This window comes from Eublepharis macularius, chromosome 14 (assembly GCF_028583425.1).
Source record: "Eublepharis macularius isolate TG4126 chromosome 14, MPM_Emac_v1.0, whole genome shotgun sequence".
Taxonomy (NCBI): domain Eukaryota; kingdom Metazoa; phylum Chordata; class Lepidosauria; order Squamata; family Eublepharidae; genus Eublepharis; species Eublepharis macularius.
Window position 1 is genome coordinate 12,706,200 of NC_072803.1, and position 13,473 is coordinate 12,719,672.

General features: G+C 44.3%; 1 protein-coding gene across 5 annotated transcripts in view; it reads right to left on the reverse strand.

The window, feature by feature from the left end:
• LOC129342146 (protein CEPU-1-like) overlaps window positions 1–13,473 on the reverse strand; it is a 1,103,651-nt gene that overhangs the window by 42,389 nt on the left and 1,047,789 nt on the right. The window lies entirely within an intron of this gene.

Genomic DNA, 13,473 nt, shown 5'->3' on the forward strand with positions numbered 1-13,473 from the left:
CAGGAAAGATGCACTGTTGATCCCAGAACAGGATATATCTACGCTAAAAAGGTAAAGCAGTTTCTGATCTGTTTAATAGTTAAGATCCACAACTAAAGAATACTGGGAATTCTTACATTATGATGGTAGTGGTGGAGAGTGCTCTCAAGTCGTAGCTGACTTATGGTGACCCCTGGTGGGATTCTCATGGCAAGAGATTATCAGAGGTAGTTTGCTATTGCCTGCCTCTGTAACCCTGGTCTTCGTTGGAGGTCTCCCATCCAATTACTAATCAAGGCTGACCCTGCTTAGCTTGAGATTTGATCAGGTCAGGCTCACCTGGGCTAACCAGGTCAGAGCATGTTATGATGGGGCCTCTGAAAGATTTTTAGTAAGCTGATGAAGAGTTAAACATGTTTCAAAATGGGTTAATGTGTAGTAAAGTCATGGGATGCTTCTACTCAAATAGAGTTCACCTTGGGGCCCCTATTGGGATAGAAAAGCGGCATACAAATGTTTTAAAGTAAATAGCTAAAATAAATATGGCAAGAACTCTCCATTTTGCATTGATTAATAATGTAAATAAATAAATGCAGAGGCATCCACACTTGCCATATAGCATCCAGGTGGGTGTTTCCGTGCACTTTTCTCTGCTATTTTCCCTGCATCCATACCCACCCCCCAACCCTGGCAGCACCAGAAGGCTTTTTGACCCCTTTACAAAAACAGTAATTGCTGTAATACTATAATGTTATAGGGCTTCAGCAATTATCATTTTTTTAAAGTTGTCAGATCCAGAGGAGTTAGCCATGTTGGTCTGTAGTTGCAATATAGTAAAGAGTCCAGTAGTACCTTTAAGAGTAACCAACTTTTGTTGCGGTAAAGAGTGCGATAGCGTTAGGATGGAAAAAAGAAAATGCACCCTCTGTAGATTCTTGGTTTGAAAAAGTTCGGAACCATTTTATACTGGAAAAAACTCATAATGATCTTTATATAGCAGAACAGTTCCCTGTAAGTTCTAAATTTATGGAAAAATGGCTGCCATTCTTTGAATATGTTGATATGAACAATATCCAACCCAAATCAAAAATACTTCAAGCAATAACCCACTCTGGAGGCTTTATTTTGTAGTTTTAAAGATCCGACGATCTGTATATCTTTGTTTCTTTCTTCTCAGTTCTCTTCCTGTACCAAAATAGTGTTTTACTTGTTCAGCTGTAAGTTGTTTGTTTGTTTATATGTTATATTTGGTTAGTTTCAATAAAAAATGTAAAAAAAAAGAGTAACCAACTTTATTGTAGCATAAGCTTTCAAGAACTACAGCTTTGGTTGTTGTGGATCTTTGTCTTTCAGTACTACACCTCTGAAGATGCCTGTCACAGCTGCTGGTGAAATGTCAGGAACTACAATGCCAGGACCATGGCGATACAGCCCGGAAAATCCATAACAACCATTGTTCTCTGGCCGTGAAAGCCTTCGACAATATAACTATAGCTCTCTTTGTAAGATGCATGATGCTGAAGCATCTGACGAAGAGAGATGTAGTTCTCAAAAGCTTATGCTACAATAAAGTTGGTTAGTCTTAAAGGTGCTATTGGACTCTTTACTATTTTAAAGTCCTCAAGAAGCCCTAAAATGGGGAAATGGCAGACTTGAGGAACTGATGGAAGGAAAGTAGTTCCAATATGGAAACTGTGCAGCACCTCATCCAGACAGGGTGCTAACACACTTTGACGACATTCTTTTAGAAAAGATTGCAGTAAACCCGGTTTGTGATAGAGTGTACAGAGGATGGGAAAAACCTGGAAAGTGGGTGATTAGAGGATGATATCATGTGGATGCTTACCCAAACAGCAAGACTGGAGTCCAGTGGTACCTTAGAAACTAATAAGGTTTTCAGGGTGTAAGCTTTCGAGAGAGTCAGAGCTCCCTTCTTCAGGCATGATAGCGTGTCTGAAGCTCTGACTCTTCAAAGCTTACACTCTGAAAATCTTGTCAGTCTCTAAGGTCCCACTGGACTCCAATCCTGCAGTTTTACTGCAGATCAACATGGCTACCCACCTAAACCCTTCCCAAAACAGTACTCTGCTGTTGGAAGAAAGCCAGAGCAAAATGTCCCTGTGGAAGCGTCCATGTTCGCAAAGTGTCCAACAGTTACAATTAGAGGTGGGCACGAACCAAAATATGAACCAAAATTCATCACAAACCAGGTCAGTTTGTGGTTCACGAACCAGCGGTTCATCAGAGCCCATTTCTGATGAACCGCCATGAACTTTTAGGCCGGTTCGTTTGGTTCGTTTTTTGGTTCGCCACTGCAGATAGCCTGGCGCCAATCAATCAATTTCCTAGGCAGAAAGCCCATTCCCTGGGGGGGATGGGCTTTCTGCAGCCCTAGGGGGGGATGGGCTTTTTGCAGCCCTAGGGGGGGATGGGCTTTCTGCAGCCCAGGAAGTGACCTTCTGCTGCCCCAGAAGTGATGTTTTCACAAACCAAATGAACCGGTTCCCGAACCAGGGCAAGTTCGTAAAAGTTCTAGTTCGTGAAACGTGATGAACCATGATCTGCACGGTTTGGTTTTTTTCCCCAGTTCGTGCCCATCTCTAGTTACAATGTAATCCAAAACATGAGGAGTAACCTTATGCATCTCAACAGGGCTTACTTCCTAGTAAGTGAGTTTCAGATTGCTGCTTCAGTCAGATCTGTATTGCTCTTAAACATTTCTCTCAACTGTCTTTGTTCCACTTTAGAAAGTTCAAGTTTATCCTTTGAGTAAGAAAGGAAGAAGGAAGGAAGGAAAGAAAGGCAATAGCTCTTTTAATGATCCTTTCGGAGAAGGGGGATGGGGAAAAAGAAAAACACAGATGGGCTTGTCTTACTCCCCTCACCCCTTCTTAAAATCACTTCATCTCCTCTTATCAGATCTGTTGCAGATGGGGTGCTGTAATTACTGAAAGCAACTCTGAGAACAGAGTCACACTTAATATTCCTATTAATTTTAAATGGTAGTCCTTGGTACATATGTGTGGCAATTGGTGTCATATTTTAATTAGGCTTGCCCTACACCATCTGAAATTAATAATAGCTCGAATTACCAGTGTAATTTATAAATTAACATTGCTGCAGCATTAGGAAATAAATTAGCTCTGGACAGCTGTTTCTACCACTGGCTGACAATAGCAGGGGAGGAAGAGAACATGCAAGGTCTCCCCCTCACACACACACATACAGAGTATCTCTGGAGACCAAAGCCTCTGACAACCCAGGCTACAGGTCATGCAACGTCTTATGAGGGTAGCAATTATGCTGGAGTCCCTTTACAAGCCTTGATATGCTCACAGTGCATAGGTACATCACATCCAGGGGTACTCATCTTGCAGACCAATTGCAACGAGTGGATTAACGAAAAGCAATCTTGAGCTCTCCTGGAGAGTTTCGGCTAATGGATGTTGCTGCAGAATTCCCACGCATATGATCAGTGTTATGTATAAAATGCCAGCTCTGTATTCTGTGTAAATTAAGAACATAAGAAGAACCTTGCTGAATTGAACCAATGAATCCACAGGAATCACAGCCAGCTACCTTGTTAGGTGGGGATGCCAGGTTTCCCTCGAAGAAAGCACTACTTTTAAGCACTGTTTTTTTCTCCTAGATCCATCAGAAGCTTCTTGGACTATGTTGTTCAAACCTACATATCTATGGCTGTGATCCTATACTTTTCTGGGAGTAAATCCCATTGAATAAAATGAGACTTGCTTCTTACAAGACCTGCTTAGGTTTACTCCCTAGATGTAATTTAATGCTGATGAATCGTCAGCATTGAACTTAAGGGCAAGATGTGTAGCTGACCATGTTAGTTTGTCTTAGGGATGCCAGACCTCCACCAGGGGCAGGGGACCCCCGCCCCCACACCCTGCCCCCGCTTACCTGGCCAGAGGGGGGAGTGCACTTTCTGTGCACACTCCCCTGTGGCACTGTGCACTCCCGTGCGCAGCAGCTGCCTGGATTGGGCCCATTTTGGCCTGGATCAGGCCTGGATTGGGGCCTCTGTGGAGCGCAGGAGCACTCCTGCCCTCCACAGCGGCCGAAATGTGCCTGTTTCAGCCCAAATTGGGCTCGTTCTGGGCCCGTTTTGTTGTGGATCGGGCCTGTTTCGGGCTGCTGTGGAGCATAGGAGCACTCCTGTGCTCTGCAACAGCTCAAAATGGGCCTGAACAGCACAAAAACAGACCCCAAAAGAGCCTGATCTGGGCTGAAACAGGCGCGTTTGGGGCCGCTGTGTAGGGTAGGAGCGCTTCTGCACTCTGCAGCATCCCCAATCTGGGCCACTGTGGAGCGTGGGCGTGCTCCCAGGGGCTGCATGATGATGTCACTTCCTGGAAGTGACATCATTGCACTTGCGAGAGTGTGTGCAAAGCATGCACACACACACACACCCCGCAGGTAAGTGCCAGGCCCCAATCCCCCGCTGGGAGGTTGAGGGGGCCTGGCAACCCTAGCAGTAGAAAAGAGCAAGAGTCCAGTAGTACCTATAAGACTAACAAAATTTGTGGTAGGGTAGGAGCTTTCGTGAGCCACAGCTCACTTCTTCAGATACCTAACTTGAGGGCAGTGTTTTTTTCAAAGCTCAAAAGCTTTTATCTACTTATAATATACACCTTCTGCAAATAAGTAGCTTCCTGAAGTTTTCCTCCCTCTTCAAACACCCTTCTCAAAGTTAAAGTAGCTAAAAGAGAATTTCTCTGGGATTGCTGAAGTACAAAAGTGATAAAGGTCTTGAAAAACTAACGAAGAGGAATCTTAGACGGGCAGAGTTGGTTGAGCCTGGTGGGTGAGGTTGAAGCCCAGTCACTGGAGCCGGCGGCGGGGGGCGGGGGGAAGGCCAGTTGTCCCTCAATGATTATTTTCATAAAAAATCATCCTCTTCTAAAAAGAAAGTTTCCATTTTTAAAATAGACTTTCAGTGCAATCCTATGCAGAGTTACTCCAGTCTAAGCACATTGAAGTCATTAAGACTGGAGTAACTACACACAGGACTGCAGTGTTTGTCAAGCCACAAATTAAGTAAGTAGATTTTTTGCGGGGGCGGGGGGGAGAGACCTAGCTGGGAAAATGAAGATTCATACCCTTGAAGTAATGAAAAGGGGATGGGGGGTGGGGGCAACAGAAAATAAGATAAACGTTTTAAAAAATCCATTATTCACACAACAATGTTCTTATGCAGAGATACATATTTAAACCTAAATCAAACAAAATTACAGCACATGTTTGTGTTACTCAATATATACTCTAGGTAAGATATACAAAATGTTTAGAAACGATACGGTTATTTTAAATACATTGGGTTGTATCCTATCACTCTGCTCAGCTAATTGTGGCATCTTCCTCTGGGACAAGAAACATCGCTCTGGAAGAAGATCCATTTCTGCCAGAGGATCTCCTTTCAGGGGGGTGGAAATGTTGTACTTGGCCCAGGCGAGAGGTGGGATGCCAGGCTTGACCTTGAATTGGGCCTGGAAACAGGCTTGGAGGCAGCCAATTCTGAGACAATGAACACAATTTCTCAGGAAGGGAGAAACCTTGCATATCTCTAAACTGCTACAAAGTTTAGCCCAGAATAGAATGTTGTTATAACAACAACATTTGATTTGCATACTGCCTGACGAGACAAAATGCCCACTCAGAGCAGTTTACAAGATGTGTTATTATTATCCCAACAACAATCACCCTGTGAGATGGGTGGGGCTGAGAGAACTCCGAGAAGCTGTGACTGACCCAAGGTCACCCAGTTGGCTTCAAGTGGGGAGTGAAGAATCAAACCCGGTTCTCCGGATTAGAGTCCCGCGCTCTGAACCACTACACCAAACTGGCTCTGTTGAGATTTCTGCTCAGAAGAAACAACTACGGGCCTGAGCAAGCTGGAAAGAAGTTCAAGAAGACTGGAAATATTCTCAAGGGTGTTCCAACTGTCCCTGATTCCTACGCTTCCATTAACAGGCATAATTCTTCTGGAAGAGTAGCTATGCTAGTATGTGGTAGCAAAAAAAGCAAAAGAGAATCCTGTTGCATTTCAATGACTAACAAGTTAACTGTGCCTTACTCGCCAACCATCATCCCCATCTTTTACTTCGATCTGCTTTGCCAATTCTTTTACCTTCTATTAAATGCACACACACATACACACACACACACACACACACACACACACACAGAAAGGGGTTGAACTGAACCTCTTTATACAATCGGCATCTTCACAGCATCATGGTGAATTGTTAACATCCGGATGCCTTCGAGGTCCACTGCTGGAATTCCCTTTGGAGTTTCTCACGGTGGAAAAAAGATGCTGAGCTCATCCGTTCCTAGCATAACTGAAGGGCAAAATGCAAAGGCGGTACCCCGAAATCAATATCCCTTGCAGAGGGAGGGAGGGAGGGAGGGAGAGGGAAACATAAAAAATGTAGTTTTATATTGCACAAGCTGCCCGGAATACACTGAAACAGAAAAATGGGGAAAGGATCCCTTTATGGCTGACCTAGAATCCGCTTCTCAGCAACACGGTTGTGCTCTGCTGATAAAGTGAATATGCAGTCAACGGTGGTCTGGAGACAGTCCATGCACAAATCCCACTCCAGTTTATGAAAAAGGCCGCAATAACTCACTTGTCTCCTCATTACCAACCTCCCCTCCCCTCTCCGGCTGGTATGCCAAAAGGTTTAACTGTTGGGAAGGCACCAGCCCTCGTTTTGAAACCTGTGGCTCGTTCCTGCGGTCTGAGGGAGAGGCACTCGGTTTCATTAGCATACCGCAGACTACATTATAAAAATAACTGCGAGAGTCATATTTTTTTGCAGCAGGAAAGTTCAGCAATAAAAGCTCCCCGTCTCTTTTTGTTCTAAGATTGTTCAGCTGATTGACACCACCGAATGATGATTTCAGCTGGGAGAACTAAAGGTATATATGGTCAAGGTCAGTGAAGACAGATTCATTACCCCTTAATTCCTTCCATTGCTCTGCGGTGCACTGGTTGGACTGTGGCAAAGACAGGTTCTGTACAATGCATGCTTATTAAAGGTAGGAGCAGAAATTCTAAACCATAGAAACTTCTGTGAGCACAAAACTAGTCTGAGTCTGTTCGAGATTAGGCACCAGGGCCGATTCCAGACGACTAACCTGAAGGCGCTGCATGCCGCCATGTTCCGGATCGCGACGGGGAAAACGCGAAATATCACGTTTTCTCCGCGCGAGTTTGGCGCGACATCGGTGACAGTTTTGGGGGTTCAAAGACAGTTGGTATCAGTCTGGGGAGTGGAGAACTGTGGTGTCCAGGAAAGGGAAGGGTCCAGTAAGTTCTGCAACCAAATGCCATAATCCAAGTTAGCCAGGCAGGTAAATTCTGAAGGCAACCCTAGGATGGGATTATGGTCCTGCAGGAGGGTGAGTGGGGGGGGGGGCTGTGGGGGGTGTGTGTGAATGCCCTGGGACCCAGGCAAGCTTGACTTATCATCACACAAGATTGTTGTAAGGTTTACTGACATCGAGTAAGGGTGGGGGTGGGGATTGTACTAGTGATGTTTGACCGAAATAATAATACATCATTACAAAAAGTAATGGATTTTATTAGTATTTGGTGTGATTATTTTAGTTTATAAAACAGAGATAATAGGAGAGAAATTTGGGGATCTGGTGCAGCTTTTTATAGGCGCTTTAGGAGTTGCCAACCTCCAGGTGGGGTCTGGAGTTTCCCCAGAATTACAACTGACCTCCAGACTACATTGATCAATTCCCCTGGAGAAAATGGCTGCTTTGAAGGGTGGACTTTAAGACATTACATCTCTGCTGTGGAACATCCTCTCCTTGAACTCCACCCTCCTCCGGCACCACCTCCAAATCTCTAGGTGTTTTCCAAGCTAGAATTGGCAATCATGCTTAGAAGGGCTTGTTGTCTTTGTCTGTGCAGCTGTGTGGACAATGAAGACCTACTCAGGTCTTGGACTGGGGGAAGAGAGCAGTTTCCATACCCTATCACCCATAGTAAGAACAGCCGAGTGGCTAGATCTTTTCCATACTGTTAATTTCTGGATAGATTTATTGGGGTGGGGCTGCCGTTGACTGTTATATAGATACCTGTAATCCTTACAACAATCTTGTGTGATAGGTGTGATAGACAGCCAGTTTGGTGTAGTGGTTAAAAGCGCGGGAATCTAATCTGGAGAACTGGGTTTGATTCCCCACTCCTCCACTTGAAGCCAGCTGGGTGACCTTGGGTCAGTCACAGCTCTCTCAGAGCTCTCTCAGCCCCACCCACCTTAAGGGGTGATTGTTGTGAGGATAATAACAATGCACTTCGTAATTCGCTCTGAGGGGGCATTAAGTTGTCCTGAAGGGCAATCTATAAATTGAATGTTGTTGTTGTTATGACTTATCCTTGTTGTGCAGAAACATGGTATAAAAGTGTAGAGATACATTAACAAATCCCGGATATTTTTTATGTCAGAGGCCAGCTGCACAAGTAGTACCCTGTATTTTAAAGAAGGCAACAGCAAATAGCTGGGATACAATTCCATTGCAATGTGCAGCTGATCTTCTAAGACTCGGTGTCCTGATTCTTTCCATGCGAGCAGCTCTTCTTCAGAGAAAACCCTTTAAGAAGGTTTCAAGGGAAAACAGGTTCTCCTTTCATGTTTTTGCTATTGCCATTTTTAAAATAAGCCATGAAACTGAAACTGCATCTTGATGGACACAAGAACAGTAAATAAAAACTGAAAGCCATAAAGCTTTTAAAAATCCCAGACCAGCTGAGACCCTTTAAATGCAAGGGGGTACCAAATAAAACAAGACCCCAGCTCCAAGAGGACTGTCTCCTTGCCAGCTTTCAGCCTCTGGAATACATTAGCATCTTTCCCCAACACCTCTTTGCCCCTATAAAAGGAGATTTAATAGAGTCTTTTCTGCAGCATCCCCTGCTGGATGCTACTAGTCATTTTATCTGTCCGCAGAGGAAGGCACAGATTGAGAGTAATTGCTGAAATGCAGAGCTTTGTGGCCTCTGCATTTTTTTGCCTATTTATAATGGGAAGCTCATGCATTAGTGGCCACCAGGAACAGAGGAAATGAATAGACTGGACCCAGGGAATAGAACAGGGGTTAAGTAAACACAATCCGTAAATACTGTCCAGGCTCCGGCAAAATGCAACAGGGCAGTCTCAAGGTGGTGGCCACTCAGGTCTCCTATGGTGGCGAGAGCAGCACAGAGATATTTATTTATTGACAGTGTGGAGTGGACAAATGGAAAAGGTGGTGAAAGTGCAGCTCAGTATACCCTGGGATCTTTGTATCTGCTCAAAGATGGCTGCCATTGGTACCTTCTAGCAGGGGGGATAATAGAAACAGGGATGATATGGAGAATGTATGGGAAATAGGTTTGCCAGCCTCCAGGTGGAGGCTGGAGATCTCCTGGAATTGCAACTGATCTCCTGCCGACAAAAATCAGTTCCCCTGGAGAAAGTAACTGCTTTGGAGGATGGAATCTATGGCATTATACTCTGTTGAAGTACCTCCCCTTCCCAAGCCCTGCCTTTTCCAAATCTCCAGGAATTTCCCATTCCAGAGCTGGCAACCCTAAATTGGGAAATGCCCAGTTGGAGTCTTGCCTGGAACTCTGTGTTTCTAAAGGAAGGAATAGATTTCAGCATGGGAGATGCCCCTTTCAGTCTTCAGAGTCAAAAAGGCTGGCAGCTTTCACAAGCACCAAGCAGGTCTCTGACTAAAGGGCCATACAGTCTAAATCAGGTTTGCCAACCTCCAGGTGGGGCTTGGAGATTGCCTGGAATTGAAACTGATCTCCAGATAGGGTTGCCAGTGGCTGGAGATCTCCCAGAATTACAACTGGTCTCCAGGCCAGAGAGATCAGTTCACCTGAAGAAAATGGCTACTTTGGGGGGGGGGGTGGACTCTATGGAATGATGCCATGCCAAGGTCCTTTCCCTCCCCAAACCCCACTTTCTCCAGGTTTCTTCAGGTTTCACCCCCCAGATCTCCAGGAATTTCCCAGCTTGGAGCTGGCAACCCCCTCTCCAGATGACAGAGATCAGTTCCTCTAGAGGAAAAGGCTGCTTTGGAGTTTGGACTGTATAGCATTATATTCTGCTGAGTTCCCTCTCTTCCCCAACCCCTGCCCTCCCCAGGTTCCATCTCCAAATCTCCAGAAATTTCCCAATCCAGAGTCAGCAACCCTAGTTCCAATAACTTGATTATGTGTGCCTGAGGCACGATATTACCTTGAGCCTGTTGTTTACTTAACTTGTTCATATACCACTTTTATATACCACTTCCTTTGGCCTCAGCTACTGCTGACTCTGAGAAGTTCCTTCTGGCTCCCTCCAGGGGCTGCCAGCCCTGGGTTGGGGACTTTCTGTAGATTTGTGGGTGAAGCCAGGGATGGGCAGAGTTTGGTGAGGGGAGGGAACACAATGGAAATGCAATGTCATACAGTCCATGGCCGTTTCCACACTGCTTACCTCCCTCGGAACAACCCGGAACATCGCACAAAAAATGCAGAAGATCGCATTTTCTCATGTGAGATTTGCACGACATCGTGCAAATCTTGCACGAGAAAATGCAATCTTTCGCGTTTTTTGCACGATGTTCTGGGTCATTCCGAGGGAAGGTAAGCAGTGTGGAAATGGCCCATCCTTTGAAGCAGCTATTTTCTTTGGGGAGATGGATCTTTGTAGTCTAGAGACAAATTGCAATTCTGGGAGAACTCCAGGACCCACCTGGAGAATGGTAACTCTACTCCCTGTGGCTCTCCAACAATGCCCATCTCAATGTATTTATTTAAAATATTTCTATCCCACCCGATCTCCTCGAACTGAAGGCAGTTCTCAGAGGCAGGGGGCTCGACTCCCTTGCCACACTTGTTAATTGGCTTTTCCTTGCAAGCATGCTTTTACTTAGGAGAGAACTTTGTTGTGCCTCAAGTGATTGTCACACTGAGGGTGTTTTGCCCCCTATTCTGAACTGATCAGACTGGCTTCATTTCACTACCATGTCAGAGCTGCTGCAACTTCCCTTCTCCTTCCTTTTTAAAAAAATTAATAGTTTTTATTAAAAGATTATTCCAAGATTAATAAAGAACTTTACAAAATCAGGGGGGAAAAGAAGACAAAAAAGATAAAAAGAAAGAAAAAAGAAACAAGAATTCAAGATAGGAATAAGTACCAATTTTCTCTATGAAAAGAGTTATACATACTACAAATTATAACCTAACTTCAAATTTACTTTTACCGTCAATAATATATCTTAGCCCCAAATTGTTCCTAAATGATTAGATCTTCCCTCCTTTTAAAACATATTTCTTCAGCTCTTATTCTTCAAATGCACAAACCATCAGTTCATTTTTCTGTATTTCCTGCAAAAAAAATCAATAAAGGGCATCCAGGTATCAATATATTTATCCAGTGACTTTCCCCTGATCAGAGACTTAAGTTTAGCCATCTCCTCCTCCCTTAGTCTCGTTCCTCTACCACCACCATGCTTGCCTCTTCTTTATTGGGGGCCTTGCCAAAGTCCGGATGCACCCTTAACCGTAACATTATATATACATGTATGCATTTCCAGTTCCATCCAAAGGGCCCTTAAGGTGACTTACACCAATCAAAACAAAGCCATTCAACACATGGACAGATGAAGCTGCCTTATACTGAACCAAGCTTTTGGCCCATCAATGTCAGTCTTGTCTACTCAGACTAGCAGCAGCTCTCTAGGGTCTCAGGTGGAAGTCTTTTACATCACTGACTGCCTGATCCTTTTAACTGGAGATGTTGGGAATTGAACCCAGCACCTTCTGCATGCCAAGCAAGTGCTCTACCACTAAACCATGGCCCCTTTCCCATTAAAACCTCTTCTGGGCATGGAGTAAAGATCACCGGGTGTGTTTGTGTGGGAGTATTTGTGAATTTCCTGCATTGTGCAGGGGGTTGGACTACATGGCCCTAGAGGTCCCTTCTAACCCTATGATTCTATAAAATACTCAAAGAATGAAAAAACAGCACAGCCAGCATTCAAAGTGATGGGAAAGATTCAATTCTATAAGTCAAGAACATAAAAGATACCCTACTGGACCAAACTAGAGGTCCATTTAGTCCAGCATCCTGTACCACTCACTACCAGTGCCAACCTGTAGCCCAGGAAAAGGCCTTGATGGTGTCTTCTAACCCCGATATTCAGAAGTTTACTGCCTGTGGGTGGAGAGGTTCCCTTCAGTCCTCATGGCAAGTAGTCAGTGTTGGACCTCTCCTCCGTGAAATGCCTTGCAATTTTTTAACAGCAGTTTGCTTTCTAAAAGTCACCAAGGAATGAATATTAAAGTTATGGAAGAACAAGTATGGTGCCAGAGCAGGAAAGCTCTGATCGTAGTATGTGCCAATCGGACTTCAGACATGGAAGATACCCAGAGCAAGGTGTCTTTGCAAAGAATCTCAAGAAGTTCATGAGGCACCGAGTCTCTGTACACAACACATCTTACACCGCAGTGCTCAGGTGACTTACTTTTTGTGGTATCTTATATTCATATGTAGGAGCCCCGTGGCACAGAGTGGTAAGCTTTGCTCACAACCTGAGTTCGATCCTGGTGGAAGCTGGGTTCAGATAGCCAGCTCAAGGTTCACTCAGCCTTCCATCCTTCCAAGGTTGGTAAAATGAGTACCCAGTTTCCTGGGGGTAAAGTGTAGATGACTGGGGAAGGCAATGGCAAAACCACCTCGTAAAAAGTCTGCCAAGAGAAAGTCGTGAAGCGAAGTCTCCGTTGGATCAGTAATGACTCGGTGCTTGCACAGGGGACTACCTTTACCTTTTATATTCATGTGTACTCTGCTTCCAGTCCCTAGCAGTGCCCGAGTTTCCAGCATGGGAGAACAAGTGTAAGATCTTTCACTTGATCCTACTCGTGCAAGATGTCTTGTGCAGAGAGACTCAGTGTCTGATATACTTTGGCTCTTGGTTTATTTAGGACCTTACTGATCAACAACACCAAATCTGGCCTGGAGACTAACCAATAGTCTGTGAATTTTTCTCAGTACCAATGTGATAGGATGTATGTAGAAGCAGCTTTCATATATGTGACTGTAGTGAATGCTGTAGCACTTAAAAAAAAACCTGCCCCGTTATATTGATGAACTATTTATATGCAAACCCTAAGGGTGCAAGATCAGCTTGGAAAAAGAAATCCCTATTAGTCTTCAACCTTGCATTAACAATTTGCCAGGGTGGATGAGTCACAGTAATTGCCAACAGCCTAATGAAAATCTATAGACTGCATGTTACACACTTCACCATTTCAGACTACTCACTAGCATTACGGAAAAGAGGTTTTCCTCTTTCTCTTCCTTTACTGTTCTGAAATTTTGTTCTGCCTTGTATTCCATTAATGCAGAATCCTGGTTTAACTTAAAGATTTTTTAATATAATTATTGAGAGTTTTATATTGTCAAGAACAAT